At 36.0% G+C, this 17136-nt stretch overlaps 1 long non-coding RNA gene across 1 annotated transcript; it reads right to left on the reverse strand.

Annotated features, from left to right (window-relative positions):
• Window positions 1-971: 971 nt before the first annotated feature.
• Window positions 972-1728, reverse strand: LOC122070575. Its single transcript, XR_006137854.1, has 3 exons — window positions 1705-1728; window positions 1433-1546; window positions 972-1323 (listed from the first exon to the last, which is right to left on the reverse strand). It is a non-coding gene; the product is annotated as an uncharacterized LOC122070575 (long non-coding RNA).
• Window positions 1729-17136: the final 15408 nt, after the last annotated feature.

Raw genomic sequence — 17136 nt, forward strand, 5'->3', positions numbered from 1 at the left:
TAAATTTTTTACTTACATTACAACATTTTATATCAACCAGTAAGCCACACAAAAATGAGAAAAGGAAGCATTCCAAATAATAGCAACGATAATGCAAACACTAACTGTATTACTCAAAAGACTAACGATTGTTTAATTAACCCAAACTTAGCCAATATAGTGACCAAAAATTTCAACCAAATTCCTTGAGACTTTTGTTATATGAAAAGAACTACCTATGTTTCAACTACAACAACAAAAACCAAGCCTTTTTTCCCAATTAAATGGGATCGGCTACATGGAACTGCGATAGGTACCTTTGCTTCAACTCTTATCTAAAATATTTTATTTTACTTGTACAACATTCGACACCCAACCAGACGGAGCCAAAAGGAGAGAAAATTGCTTCCAACACAGCACAATAATGCAATGTAGATCATTTTCCGAATCCAAATTCCAAACAGATAGAACACTGAGCAGGAAGGAAAGCATCAGACATATATAAGGCCAACATGCTTGCATGCATAGATATAGATATAGAATTTGAAATGAGACTGAACTGGAAAAATCCCATTAACCTATCATACCAATGAGATTCAAGCGAACTACAATGGATAACTTACAAACCCTTCAAACCCATCAAGAAGAACAAAAAATTACTCACAACATGGAAACAATAATATAAGCAAAATGTTAAAAGGTTCAGACAACTGGAGCTAAGGAGAAGTGAGAGATTACTTGAAGGAGACTAGTTGAATAGCTGATATAGTTCCTTATCAGGCCCTGGGTTGTGATTCGGATCTCATTCTCGTTTATCATCGACTCTGGCCTCGGTTTCTCGACTCTCTGATATCTATCCATGGCTTTGATTGGAGCACGGAGAGAGCGGGAAGGGGAGAGAAGGTGGAGTAGAAGAAGGGTTACGGTTTTTTTACAGGGCAGTTTAGGCGCTAAAAAGGACTAGGGGAATCCTAAAACAAGAGAGAGTATTCTGCTTAGAACTTTCGTTACCTTCGGAAGTGGCAGTCAAGGTTTATTTACAGATTAATTAATCAAGTCTTCAATACACAACTTCCAGAGTAAACATAAAAACAAGAATGCACATTTCAATTGGTGAAGATTCTGTACAAGCTGAAATGAAAATTGGAAGAATTGAAATTTAACAAACTTACAACAACACTGTGATAGATGAAACTAGGTACCACAAGAGGTGTATGGATTTAGGAAGCAAAGGAGAAGAAGAAGAAATAGAAGAGAAGAAGACGAAATAGAAGAGAAGAAGAAGACGTTACCTCTCTGTATAGGGGGTCTAGAAAAACCCTAAAATTTGTCCCAATACCTGCTCTGTGATTACAATAGATGAACAAGAAGGAGAAGAGGTTAGAATACAAGAAGAAAGAGGTTAAAAGAGATGAAAAAGAAGAAGGAGAAGAAGAGCCGAAATCGAAATTACCTGCAGAGGAGATTTCACAAGGGGGCGAGCTCCTGTTTCTTCTTCTCTCCTCTCTCTGTGCGAGTTCCAAACTATTCGAAACCAGAACTTTGTTAAGCTAATCGATCTCTGTCTCTGGTAGAAAAGAAAAAATGAAGAAGAAGGAGAAAAAAACCCCTAAATTTCACACAAACCCTCTTTGTGGTTACAATAGATGAAGAAGAAGAAGAAAAGAAGAAATGAAGAAGAAGAAGGAGAAGAAGGAGAAGAAGGAGGAGAGGCGAAGCACAGACCTGAGGTGAAGATTTCTCGTACAGTTTCAGCTGGTTTCTCTCTTCTTTCCTCTCTGCTATCCTCTCTCTATCGCGGACAATCGGGAACGAAAGTTCGTCCCTCTATTAATTTGGAAGGAAACGTGGCCGACGGAACAGCCTCCGAGCATTTCGTCAAATCGGGCCATTTTCGTTTCTTACCACACTGACAGTTTCGAAAAAACTGGAACGGAGCCTAAACATACCAAACGGTTTTCAACATTTTTTCGTTCTATTAACACGAAAAAACGCTAGAAACGTTTTTTATGAACTATACCAAACGGCCTCTTACTTTAGATAGGAAAGGTCGGATATGGGGTGGGGTGAGAAGAATTGTTAAGGGAGACGGGAAATTTGGAATCCAGGGTTCATTCCAAAAATCAGTGTTGGATCCATTACCAATAGTACGGAGAACTATCTTAAGGAGAGTTGAGAGTATACTTACAATGCTATTCTAGGTGATTAAGCCTTTCTTCTTTAAAGTCTTGTACTGAAAGATGGATCTATCAAGGAAATATTTAGAGGTGAGGATTTGTACCCATAATGAGTTCCCTTCATGTAATAATCTCCATCCCAATTTCTAGAGTAAAACCTTATTTTGGGTTTCAAAGTTCCTGAGACTCAGTCCCCCATAAGCTTTTGGAGAGCAGACTTTATGCCAACAGATTAGATGCTTCCTTTTATCTTGCAGTTGATCATCATTCCAAAATCTTAAATAAATGGAATCCAATTTCTTGCAAGTGATCTTTGGGAAAGCAAAGCAGGACATAAGGCAAGATGGGATGGAAGAAAGGGCTGATTGAACAAGGACAGTACTTCCTACAAAACAGAGAATATTAGCTTTCCAAATAGATAGCTTTTGTCCACTCTATGAGTAATAGGTTACCTATTACATCAGACCTGATAGGATAAAGATTGGTGCCAAGGTAGGTAGAGTTCTTATCCATCTCTTTAATACCTATAAGGTCACATATAGAGGATCTACAATTCGTACTAACATTAGAACTGAAGGCAATTCCACTCTTGTCAAAATTGATAGTAAGGCAAAAAAGGTCTAAAAACTATCAAGGATGCATTTTATAATAAAAATGTCCTCAGTGTTGGCTCCATAAAAAAGAAGGTATCATCTGCAAAGAATAAATGGAGTGTTGTGTAGTCAAGAAGAGTGACCTGAATAAACTAAGTGTAGCGGAGATGAGGATGTGGAGAAGGTTGTGCGGCAAGATCAAGAGAGGTCGAGTGAGGAATGAGGCCAAAAAGGTCTAAAAACTATCAATGATGCATTTTATAATGGAAATGTCCTCCTTTTTAATTCATTTTATCTCTCTTGTGTTGCATCTTTTTATTATTTCTTTCCTTATCGGATCCATGTAGCTAACCCCATTTAATTGGGAAAAGGTTATGGTTGTTGTCGTTTATTTTCTGAGAAAATATCACTACTTGGTTGCATGACCCCTTTACCAGCACAGGCCAATGGGACTGTTTGCCTAGGCAACCAAACAAGGAGTGATATGGTCATTTGGATTACCCCTGTGTTTGGCATATGGGCCACTTGACTGCATGGTTTTAGTGCACAGTATCGTATTAGGTACCAGTTACTTTCAAAACTGATATGAAATTGATATCGTATTAGAACAAACTGGGCGTATTAGATAATTTTACCTTTGTTTTTTCTTAAATAATAATATGTTACCCCTTATTCATGTGATTTTTCTGATACGATATCAACATGAATTACTATTGATGGCTAGAAATATCAATACAAATCTATCGTATCTGATACCAAAACTTGAAACCATTCACGTCTGGGTAGCATTCTCATGCCTTTATTTTTTTTTATTTTTTATTAGGCTAGTTACTATATTAGTACAAACCTATGATGCAAATCACAGTTTTGGTGGAGTAGAAAGGAGAATTCTAGGGATCTGGCTCATCTCCAGAGATCCGACTCCTCTCCATAGACCCCAGGGAATAGGGAATCATCCCACAAGGGGTGACTTAAGGACACATGCCCATGTCGTTCTAGCCATGAGATGTCTCCTTGTTCTCTGGGCTTTGTGGAGAGAAATTCATGTAGTTTTTTTTTTCAACACCCATTTATTTTTCATTTTATGGATTATGCATTGTAGGTTAACTAAAGGATTGCTTTATTTACACACACACACACACACACAAAATAATTAAAGGATTGCTCTTCATTGCAAAATAAATTCATTTAGCAAATTTATTTTTTTTATTTTATTTTTGTTTAAGACCCACATTGGGACCAAATAGAGACTCCTAAGGGGCTAGACAAGGGTCTAACAAAAGGGTTACCAGGCCATACTCATTACTAACTACTAATCTTTTTTTTTGGTAGAAATTACTAACTACTAACCTACTTACTAATATATCCGCCACACAATTATCAATGCTTTAAAATTATTATTTTTGTCTTCCAACAGAGTAAGATAGCACTTATCCAAAAGGATTGAAAATGAGGCTTCTGAAAACGCCTAATGCAAAATGCGAAAAATCACACCAAATGGAAGTATTACCTCCATTAGGTAACACGAGTCCAACTATTGATGGTTCAACTTTATCACTAGTATCACATGTCCACAACAATTCCTAGACGGTCTTCGATCCGCGGTGGTCCAATGGCTACTATTACTAAAGATGGTGGCACCCTGGTTTCTGGTCTGTGGTGGCTATCAAATCCACAAGGATAATGGAATACTCTATTGTAAGTGGAACAATTGTCCCTCTCAGATTCTTTCCCTAGACTAGGACCTTCACCCTTATACGTCCATGCTCCCTCTTCCCACCATCGATGGAGGGGCGGCAGACAATTATAGAATCTATAAACTTATGAAACGTCTGAATCTTGTGTGACGCATAAAAGCTACAAAATTTTTGAATGAATGTAATGTGTTGATCATGTATAATGCCCTACTAATGTGGCAACTTGGGCCACATCAGCTTGCAATCTCCCATTTGGCTCATATTGTCACACTATGCCAAAGAAGAAAATTGTTTCTGGATTGCAAACTTGATGTATGACCATACTATTGCAATCATGCTCAAACCTTATGGGCAGCCTTTAGTAATCAAAAGGGAAAAATTCCAACTTATGAATCATAGAGGTTCATGTTCAATATTGTACAACGCTCCTTTGGATAGTGTTGCTACCATTTTACCATTGACTTGGAATAGTATTGCTAGCATTTTACCATTGCTTAAAAATTGGTGTGGAAACCTTCCTTTGCCAATTTTTCTATCCCTGATGGGGTCCACATCGTGAATAGTTCCAAGGCAAGTGACTTCCTTTTAGGTAATAGTTGGAATATCTCCCTACTTTATTCTTTTGCTCCTCTTTATGTTGTTAAAAAAATTGTCTCGATTGTCCTTCTAATGAAGATGATTGATGGTGGTGTGTTATCTAGGCAAGGTGTTTTTTCCACCAAAATTGCAGCTAAGTTTCTCATTTTCAACAATTCTTCTAAATCTATTGGTCTCCCGAATAGGTCTATCGCTTCATTCTCTTTCTCCAAATGGTGGTGTTTCTTTTGGAAAATAAATATTCATCCCAAGTTCAAACTGTTATTCTAGAGGGTCCTGAAAGATGGCCTTCCAGTTAGATATATTCTTGGAAAGTGGTTGAATATTGATGTGTTATGTTTTCTGCAATTCTCATAGGGAAACTCTCTGGCATGTGCATCTATTCTGTTATTTCACAAAAAGATTATGGGCTGCTTGGCCTCTAGGCTACGCAATGAATCTCTAATAGGATCAAGTCTCATAGCTGTTATTATGTATTTCTTTAATTCCCAAGTGTTTCTTAATGGTGACTGTATCAATTTTTTTAGTTTTTTTATTTTTTTTATTTTTTTATTTTTTATTTTTTTTTAATAATTTCATCTTATTTTATATGGACTCACATAAATCAAGTAGTAATCTCAAAGGCTAAACCAAGTCCCATGGCTATAATTTATAAGTTTAACAAGTGGAGCTCTCTTCCTTTATTTTTGAAATTTTGCTCATATTTTGATACTGTTACTTTTTGTCACAAAGATGATGATGAACATGTTATCTTGTTTAAGAAGTTAACTTGCTTAGCTATCCACAGAAAGACCAAGTCATATATTTCTGAGCATAGTGCAAATGTAAAAATTTTGTTGCCTCAATTATATTTTCATTTTTTCATTAAAAAAAAAAAAAACTCCCTTCCAAGAATTACTATAACCCTTCATTTCCTTAACAAACCACTTATGACAACTTTGAACTTTAATAGAATCATAACACATCTTCAATTCTAGGTCCAAATTTTAGTTGCATTTTTTAATTGAAAAGATATATCTCACAATGTGATCTCACTTGATTATATATATAAGATTTTCCTACAAAGACAATATATAAGAAATCCTAAAAATGTTAAGGGAAAATGCTCTCTAAGCATAAGGAGTACACTACCTTTCCTCACATTTATTATTATATTAATTGTCTTAAGGAGAATGAAACAATGATTTAAAAATACAATGTGATAGGGAGTGCGTAGGTTACCCTACTTCCTTTGAAAAACCTTTCCCAAATTTTAATTTGTAACGTCCCACCTTCCGTAAAGGAAATATGGAGGTTAATGGTCAAAGGATTATGTCTCTTAAGGTTGAACCATGATTCAATTGAGTGATAAATCATAAGAAAAGTTTAAATTTATATTAAATACAAACCTTGGAATAATAACAACGAAAGTCTTCAAATTAATAATTAAAAATCATAAAAGTCTCCAATATCATCCACAACCAATTAAATCATTTAAGAGAATTATTACATCCATAATTTAAATCTTTAAGACAAATAATAAAATCTACCGTCAACTAAAATAATAATTGTTTCACACGTCCCCTTTAGTCCCTTGGTTTTCGCCACTAACTAGTATGTCGGAGTGCTCTCTATCTGGGGAATGATTCGGGTAAGTTTGTGAGAAGAAACTCAGGAAGTAAAACCGCATATAATATCCATAAGTTTGAAAACATCGGCATAATGCAATAATATATTAAAATCAAATATGCACCATTTATGACAGTTTACAAGGTCCAGTTATTCTCAGTCATGTCCATTTAATTAGTTCATTTACTTTGTTCCCCAGGTGCCCCACACGCTCTATGGTTTGTATATATGTCATCCCACAAGCTATGTGGTCAATGCATATCTTGACACCCAAATGGTAATTAAAAGCCAAAGTTCCTTAGATGCCCTCACACGCTCTGTGGCTTGTTCATACGTTATCTCACCCGATCTATGGTCAATGCATATCTTGACATCCAAGTATCCAAACATTACACATTTAATTAATTTATTTTACTTTTTTTTCCAAGTGCCCCACATGCTTTGTGGCTTGTACATATGTCTTCCCACAAGTTCTATGGTTAATGTATATCTTGACATTTAAGTGGCAATTAAAAGCCAAGATCCCTTAGATGTCCCACACACTCTGTGGCTTCTTCATACATCATCCCACACGTTTTGTGGTCAATGCGTATCTTGACATCCAAGTACCCAAACATTACACATAATCCCCTTAGATGCCCCACACGCTCTGTGGCTTGTACATACGTCATCTCACACACTCTGTGGACAATGCATATCTTGACATCCAAGTAGATCATTAAAAAAAAAGGGAGTGACTCCAAGGGTAGGAGATATAACTTGCACCACACGCTGTGTGGGTTGAATCCATGGAATGTCCCACACGTTCTGTGGCTAACACTTGAACCCATGGACCATACAACTTACCTCCCTACTTGGCCCCAAAATTCCAAGTGTCAAATGTTATGGGTCTCATTCATTATTCCATTATTTAAATGGACATGTGATGGAGTAAATAACCAAGTGCATACATTTTACCACATGCAACAACACATAATTTTAAAAACTAAGCATATCATTTCTCATTCATAATTTAAAGCATACACATTTCTAACTCATTATTTCCATGATTTTAATGTACATGTGATGGAGTAAATAACCAAGTGCATACATTTTACCACATTCAACTGCGCATAATTTTAAGAACTAAGCATATCATTTCTCATTCATAATTTAAAGTATACACATCAGCCCATGCACACACATCATGTATTAGTGTATTTAAAGAGCATTGTACTAATATATAAAATAATAAAAAAAATTACAAAAAATCAGCCCTTAGGCATCCAATACTACACATGATTATGTAAGCAACCTTTAATTCATATACTCATGATGGAATGAACCAAGACAATAAGAAATGCTAGATCATCCTCTAAATAGCTAGTTTATGATAGAATAGATTTAATCAAGTCAAAAACCTAATTTAACCCTTAAAATCATAAAATCAAAATATTATCTAATTAAATTGACAAGGAACAACAAATCAGCCCCTATCATCATAAAGCTGAAATGTGATAAATTTAATTAAGTGAATGTACCAAAACAACCCATATAAATCATAAATTAGAATGAGAAATTTTTTACTAAATGGAACACTAAACAACCCCTAATCATCAAAATCAATGTGTCATATGCTTGATTCAAATAGGAACTCTAACAACCCTTAAACCATTAACCGAAACAGTACATAACATGGAACATTTAGGAAGAAATTGATTTAATTAACTTATAGTGCTAAAAGCCCCTAAAATCATCACCAAAACAGTCATATCATTTATTATTTTGAATGGAATGAAAATGATTAATTAATAGTACTAACACCCCCTAAAATCATCATTAAAATAGTACCTAACATGAATCAATTCGAATGGAGTGAAAGTGATTGATTAATAGTACTAACAACTCCTAAAATCATCGCTAAAACAATAACAAACATGGATCACATAGAATAGAATATAAGTGATAGATTAATAGTACTAATAACCCTTAAAATCATCATTAAAACAATACCTAATATGAAATATTATATATCATAGAATCCATCAAGAATAGCTCTCAACAACCTCTTAAATTAAAATCAAAATAGCATAATATATATATATATATATATCAACAAAGTCTTAAAAGAATAGATCAACATACATAGGTACACTAAAAAGATATTATCATGCAAATATAAAAGTGAGATAAAGAGGAAGAAAAATACATGTGATATGGCAACTACAAGGCTGCAAAGTCCTAAGCATTTCTTTGAGATTTAGAAGGGTAAAAAAGAAAACATACGTAGAGAGAGTATGATGGTTTTACTCTTTTTTTGGCTAAATGAAGACTTTATTCAAATAAAATAAAAAAACCAAGTACAATCAAAGATCCATATAGGGAGAAATCAAAGAAAGGAAAAGCGCTCTCCACATCCCCACCTTCGGCATTGCAATCAGTAGGAAGAGGGAGAAAGTGCTCTAAGTGGACCTATAGTTTGGTCATCCGTTAGCATCACTGCTAAGGAGAACCACAATATAATCAGGGACAGCAGCATTGGACGCTGAGACATCTGTTTTAGCTGCATTATGAGCTAAAAAATCCGCAATGGTATATGTCTCTCTGAAATTGTGAGTTATTTTCCAGGTTATCCCGTCCAAATACAGCTTTAAGAAAGCCCATCGCTGCACAGCAAACTAGGACACCCTATTACTTTGTATCAGTGTAACCACTATGGTGGAGTCAGACTCCACCCAAAGTCTATTAACACCCATGTCCTTGGCATACATTAGACCCACCATGAGTCCCTCCATCTCTGCCTCGAAAACTCCTATTACTCCCATAAAAACTTTATAGGTCCCCAACACTCTTCCCGTAGGATCTCTAGAAACTCCTCTAGCTCCTGCATGACCAGGATTCCCCATCGAGCTACCGTCAAAATTTAACTTAATCCAGTGCATCTGAGGCTTGCACAAAAAAACTTCTAAAATTTGATTTGAGGTCATGCCCTGAGTGGTTAGACCCAACTTCTTATAGCAGATCAGATTGTTCACTGATCTCACCGTCCCTTTGATGTAAGGCTTGCAATTTTTAATTTCATCTGTAATTGAATTACAAACATACCTGGGCACCCTCCACCTTTCATCATGACTAATCCCATCTCCCAAACTTCCTTGCAGCGAACCTACGTCATACGCCGCTTTCACCATTGAAATTGCAAGGGCATCATTCCTGGACTTGTCCATTAGACATTGAAAATCCCACAAAAGAAAATTTCAGATTTCAACCAAAAAAAGGCAGTGAATAAATACATGGTCCAGTGATTCTTCTTCCTCACCACACAGAGTGCATTTTGAGGTAACAGCAATGCCTTTTTTCCTTACCACATCATCCACGGGCAGTCTTCCATGAACCATCCTCTATCCAAACATAGACATTCAAGGCTAAAGACTTTTAGACCACACCATAGAAAACTATGGGACTTCTGGATTATGAGATCTGATCTCATCCCATGCTGATTTAATGGTGAAAGATCCATCCATTGACCCATTTTAAAAGCACCTATCCTCACAATCATACTGAGGAATTCTGATACTTTTAATCAAGTCAAAAATATCATTCATGGTATGATGGTTCTACTCACTGGTTGATAATGTAGCTAGATTTACCCCTTAGATAAGGATCTTTGAGTTCTTCCTAGGAGGGTCAACTGGTGGCGGATGCAACTTAGGTTATAAGGCCTACTTCTCCTTCTACTCTTCTTCTTCTTTTTCATCGAATACAGGTCGTAAGAAAGCTATAGCTGCTCCATTTTCTCCTCTTTTTTGTCTTTTTTCTCTCTTCCTCTCTTTTCTTCTCTCTTTTGTCTCTTCCTCTTTTTTTCTTCTCTCTTTTCATCAAAATAGTAAAAACAATGATTGATAATGACTAGCGAAGTTTTGGAGAAAGAATTCTAATCAACATATAACCTTCCCTAGGTAGAAGTGTAAATTAAGGTATATGATTGATAAGAGTTTGGTTGATCAAATCACCACCCTTCAAAAATATTCTAAATTCATCATATAAGTCATGACCTTATCCTCTTCCCAAACACTCACATACTTACCTAAACAATTCACCAATTTGTCTCCAATCAAATTATTCACTTCCCAATCACTCACATACTTACCTAAACACCTCATCAATTTATCTCCAATCAAATTATCCCCTTCCAAATCACTCACATACTTACGTAAACAAGTGATCAATTTGTCTCCAATCAAACAAGATAGATAATCCTATAACTAAAAGGAGGATAATATCTAGGGATAAGAATCAAATGATTGATTATATAACTACCAAATCAACAATCAATAATCAAAATAATATATAAACATATATAATCATACTTTACATACATATATATATATATATATAGTAAAGATACAATTTAATACTTGTAACGAAAGAAAAAAAATTACGTATATATATATATAATAAAGATAATATATACATGGACACGATAGGATATAAATAAAGGATAAGGTAACATTCAAGAGATAAATAAAATAAATTTAAAAGAAATGCCAGAGGCATTACATAATCCCCACGCAATTATAATTTTACCCATGTACATATAATGGATCCAAACCCGACGTAAATATATATATATACAAGCCCAATAATAATTATGTGAACCACTACACAATACAAGACATCAAACCTAAAAAATTGCCCCATGCAATTGGGCATATTCTAAGGTCAAGTTTTTATGGTAATGATTAAGGGTGTTAAACGATTTATAAATATACGGTCTGATTTGATTTGGTGCATAGTACTTGGAATTATATTATCATTTATATAATTATTTGTCAAAGTCTTATACCAAACTGCCTGGACTTTATTTATTAAAATCTTAAGGTATTTGAATCTAGGTATAAGACTATGGAAAATGATACGGATTCAGATATACATAATGCAATTGGTGAAATTGGTGCCACACCAACTTTGCCTACCTATACTGATGCATCAATTTCTTCTGTCATTTTTGCTCCACCAATTTTTCCTACTTACTTCTCAACACCCCACTAATGTTGTACCTACAATTGGATCACTTCAACCTGCCATAGAGAAGATGAGGATAGTTTCTGACTTTAAAAAAATTGACAAATTCAGTGATCAAAATTTCAAAAGATGGAAGCAAATGCTTTTATTTGCTTGGTCTTAGATTGGGGTTGCTTTTGCTTGGATTGAACCCAAGTAGTTACAAAGTGAGGATCCTGCACTTGAAGCAAAAAGACTTGCTTGGGTGGAGGCCAATTACCTTATGTTGATGGTTTTGGGGAAATTTTTACAGCCAAGACAATCAAATTTTGAGTGGCGCTTGATGCATAAAAAATTACCCACTGATGATGCTATTTCTGCTAAGGGTGTTTCAGTAGTGTCCATGTGTAGTTTATGTGAGGAGAAGTGTGAGTCTTTTAACCATTTATTCTAGGGTTATAGATTCGCGGTGATGACTTGGAAAAAATTTCTTGATTGCTTTAGAGTTTTATGGCTAGAAATTGAGGATATAATCTTCTAGTTTAGTGGTGGTTTAGAAAGCACATGTTACTATCAATAAAGGAGGCTTGGTCCATGAGGCAGATCATTGTAGCAGACAAGTTTAGAAGGAAAACAATGCTTGGCATTTTAAAGGAAGGAATCTCAACAGCAATTGAGTATTTGAAAGGATGAAGCAGGACTTCCATAATGCAAGTGTCATCTTGCATGATCAAATCAAATGGTGAAATGACCTCATATGTTGTCGAACTCTTAGGTTGCAAACTGGGACCAATCGCCTTTCACAAATATTGGAGGTTTTCTGCTGTAAACCAATGCGTGAATGGGTGAATTTTAATATGGATGGCAGCTCTATTGGCAATCCTGGAAGGGCAGGGGTAGGTGAGGTGATTAGTAATAATAATGGAGTTGTGATGGGTTCTTTCAAATCATACCTTGGAATTCAGTCTAATCATGCTGCTGAATTTCAAGCGTTGATGGAAGGACTTTGTATGGCAAAAGATTTGGGGGTCAAATCCCTTTGGATTGAAGCAGACTCTGTAGCTATGGTGATTGCTGTCCATGTAAGATCCATACCTTGGTATATAGAGCAGGATTAGATATCGATTCAACCATTCATGAACTTTATAGTCTGGAAGATCTCTCATTGCTTTAGGGAGGCAAATTGCATAGCTGATGTTTTAGCGAAGGATGCAGCAAATTCAGGAATATCAGAGAAAAAATGTTACTTTTCCCAATCATATAAGGGAGGAGATCAGCCATGATGCTGAGTCTAGGTGTAGATATCAGTTTGATTAGTTCTGATTTTTTCCCTCTTTTGATGCCAATGCCCAAAGGTGGAGGTTTAAAATCAGTTTTTGTGATTCTTTTGTAATTCTTATTTTCTTTTTTAATGAAATTTTGATCCTTCTAGCGAACAAAAAAAGAAAAAAAAAAAAAAAAGATGATGATGAACATTTTATCTTGTTTAAAAAATTAGTTTGTTAGCTATCCACAAAAAGACCAAGTTATATTTCTCTGTGCATAGTACAAATGTAAAAATTTTGCTACCTTAATGATATTTTCTTTTTTCCATTAAAAAAAAAAAAAAAAACAAAACAAAACAAAAAAAAACTCCCTTCCATGAATTACTATAACCCTTCCTTTCCCTGACAAACCGCTTATGACAACTTTGAACTTTAATAGAATCATAACCCATCTTCAATTCTAGGTCCAAATTTTAGTTGCATTTTTTTATTGAACAAATACATCTCACAATGTGATCTCACTTGATTGCATATAAGATTTTCCTACAAAGACAATATATAGGAAACCCTAAAAATGTTAATGGAAAAGACTCTCTAAGCATGAGGAGTGCACTACCCCTCCTCACAATTATTATTACATTAATTGTCTTAAGGAGAACGAAACAATGATTTAAAAATACGATGTGATAGGGAGGGTGTAGTTTACCCTCCTTGCTCAAAGAAGCCTTTCCCAAATCTTAATCTCTACACAATTATAATTTTACCCATGTATATATAATGGATCCAAACCCGACCTAAATATATACAAGCCCAATAATAATTATGTGAACAACTACACAATACAAGACATAAAACCGAAAAAATTGCTCCATGCAATGGGCATATTCTAATGCCAAGTATTTATGGTAATGATTAAGGGTGTTAAAAAATTTATAAATATATGGTCCGATTCGGTTTGGTGCACAGTAAAATAGACCAAAACTGTTTATAAACGATTTAAGCAAATTTTAGTTATTTTATTCATATTACAATTCAGTCTCTTGATTTTTTTTTTTAATTGGTAGAAGACGGATTGTGTTTGTATATTATAAATCATGTGATCTATATTATAAACTCTCACTCTAGCTCATATATTCTTGCTGAAATGGATCATCTTATAGGTTGGGGTATTGTAGAAATAAAGAAGGCAGTTTGGGATTTGGACCCTTATAGTTCTCCAGGTCCTAATGGCTTTTTAGGAGTTTTCTTCAAGCACTGTTGGGACATGATCTCTTTAGATTTTTGTAGAGCAGTCAGTGACTTTTTCAGATTCAGTACTATGCCATGTGGGGGGGGGGTAAATAATAATTTTCTAACTCTGATTCTGAAATTTGATGGTGCTGAGGCTCTTGATAAATTCTGCCCTCTTTGCATGGGGAATTTTTTTTTGCAAAGTGTTGTCTAAGATTATGGCAACCAGATTATCTCACCTTCTCCCTAGGCTCATTTCTGATGAACAAGGAGCTTCTCAAAGAGGAAATGTTATTCAGACCAATATTAGTATGGCGTCAGAGTTGGCCAACTTGAAGTACTTTTCAACTAGAGGTAGAGGTATGGGGGTTAAAATTGACATTCAGAAAGCATTTGACACAATTTTTTGGGATTTCTTGTTTTTGGTTCTAAGAAAATTTGGATTCATAGAAAAATGGGTGGCTTGGACTTATCAGATTCTATCTACATCTAGAATCTCTATTCTTCTCAATGGAGGGCCTGTGGGATTTTTCGGGGTGGAGAGAGGTCTTAGGCAGGGCGACCCAATGTCCCCAATCTTATTCTTCTTAGCAGAAGAAGTTTTATGCAGGGGCTTTTTTATTCTTCTTCGTGAGAATAGAATAAAAGCTTTGAAGGCCCCAGAGGTATTACTGTCCCTCGTCATCTTTTATTTGCAGACGATATATTCATATTCATGAATGCATCTATCAGGTATGTCAGAAACCTTAAGGTTTTTCTTCAGAAATACCAAGATTTTTCTGGGCAGAGAATAAATCTTGAGAAGAGTAAGATTTTTTTAGGCAAAGTTCATCCTTCTAGAAAACAGATTATTACTAATAACTTGGGAATCCCTATATGCAACTTCCCGACTAGGTATCTTGGGGTTGAATTTTTTAAAGGAAGAGTTAAAAAGCAGTCTCTTTTTTCTGTGATGGATAAAATTAAATGTTGTCTATCAGGATGAAAAGGGAAACTTTTTTCTATGGCAGGTAGAGTCCAACCTGTCAAATTTGTAATTTCAAGAATGCCAATTCACAATATGACAGTTTACTGGTGGCCCTCTTCCATAGTTTCTTTGCTAGAGAAATGGATGAGAAATTTTATTTGGACTGTTGATGTGGATACTTTAAAGGTGATCACAGTCAAATGGGACAAAGTCTGTAAACCAAAAGAGGAAGGCGGTCTAGCATTAGACGTTTGTGAGATGTTAATTTGGCCCTTCTTGCTAAGCAATCGTGGAACATTAAGCATGGATCATCCAGAATGAGTGCTTTTCTTAAAGCTCGTCATCTTGGAGTAGGTGGGGTTCCGAAAAAATTATACAAGTCTTCTTCGATTTGGCATAGTCTTAGAAGAACATGGGACTTTATTTCAAGCAAGGAGAGATGGTTTGCTGGAAATGGCTCCCAAATAAATTTCTGGACTGACAAATGGCTTGGTGATTTGTCTATTAAGGAGCCAGTTGAACCTTAAGGAATTTTTTTTTGCAAATTTTAATCTCAATATCAAATTTCAAATGGTGTTTTCCTCCTGTCTCATCTTTATTCATGCAAAATGTCTTCACAACTGCAGAAAGTATTAAACTCCCTCAATGTGAGGCGGAAGATAGATGTGTGTGGAGTTGCACATCTTCTGGTGTGTTCTCCTTAGCCTCTGCTTAGAATGCAATTTGTTGCCGTAATCCAAAAGTGCCTTGGTACTCTTTAATTTGGAAAGCTCATCTTCAGCCGCGGAAAGCTCTGTTTGGGTGGCGAGTGGTGAATGGAATACTCCCTACGTATGATTTAATCAAGTCTAATGGAGTTTTTCTTCCTTCCCATTGCTCCTTATGCCAGTTTGCTGAGGAAAGTATTTTTTATATTTTCCTTCAGTGTAGTTTCAGTATGGAAATACGGAAGAATGTTTTGAAGTGTTTTGATGTGTCTTGGAAATCCCCTGCTTCTGTTCTTAATCTTTCTATTTGGTGGAAAGAAAGCGCAGAGATTTGACTGCTAAAGAGCCTTGGCTGGCTGGTTTTATCTTAATTTTAGACAACATTTGGAAAGAGGGGAATGGCAGGTGCTATGAAGAAAGAATGAGATCTCATTCTCTAGTCTTTAAATTAGTAAAAAGTGATCTCCAAGAGGTGGATAGAAATTTGTCAGGATTAGCGATGTAGTTTCAATTTTTGAGGTTGAGTGTTCTCTCTTGATGGCAATGCCGAAGGTGGAGAATGCTTGGCTGGGTTTTTGTGTAATAGCTTGATTCTTTTTATTAAATTTTCTGAATCTTTATTGAAAAAAATAAGTTGGGGTAATAGAGGAAGGAGGTGAGGGTGAGGTCAAGAAGAATGAGGCAGGGTTGGGAATATGGAGAGAGGGCAAAGGGTGGGGAAGGTGGTGGGGAGAGTTGATGTGAAAGGGGAAGGGAGATGGAGGGGTGCAAGACCAGGGGTGAGGGAGGTGGTGAGACATTTAATAGGAGAGCTATAGCAAGGGGAAGGGAGAGGAGTTGTAGAAAATGACCTCCAAGAGGTGGATATAAATTTGTCAGGGTTAGCTATTTAGTTTCAATTTTTGAGGCTGATGGTAATGCCGAAGGTGGAGAATGCTTGGCTGGGTTTTTGTGTAATGGCTTGATTCTTTTTATTAAATTTTTTGAATCTTTATCGAAAAAAATAGGTTGGGGTAATAGAAGAAGGAGGTGAGGGTGAGGTCAAGAAGAATGAGGCAGGGTTGGGAATATGGAGAGAGGGCAAAGGGTGGGGAGGGTCTAAGGGGGTGGGGAGAGTTGATGCAAAAGGGAAAGGGAGATGGAGGGGTACAAGACTAGGGGTGAGGGAGGTGGTGGGCCATTTAATAGGAGAGCTATAGCAAGGGGAAGGGAGAGGAGTTGTAGAAAGGGGGTGGGGAGGGTGGAGGTCGGAGCTAGTGATGGGAGACGGAGTGGGGGTGCGGGCAAGGGAGGCCAGCGGTGGGAGTTTTTTCTTAAAAGAAAAACGATGTAC

Source organism: Macadamia integrifolia, unplaced genomic scaffold, assembly GCF_013358625.1.
Source record: "Macadamia integrifolia cultivar HAES 741 unplaced genomic scaffold, SCU_Mint_v3 scaffold949, whole genome shotgun sequence".
In the NCBI taxonomy this organism is placed as follows: Eukaryota; Viridiplantae; Streptophyta; class Magnoliopsida; order Proteales; family Proteaceae; genus Macadamia; species Macadamia integrifolia.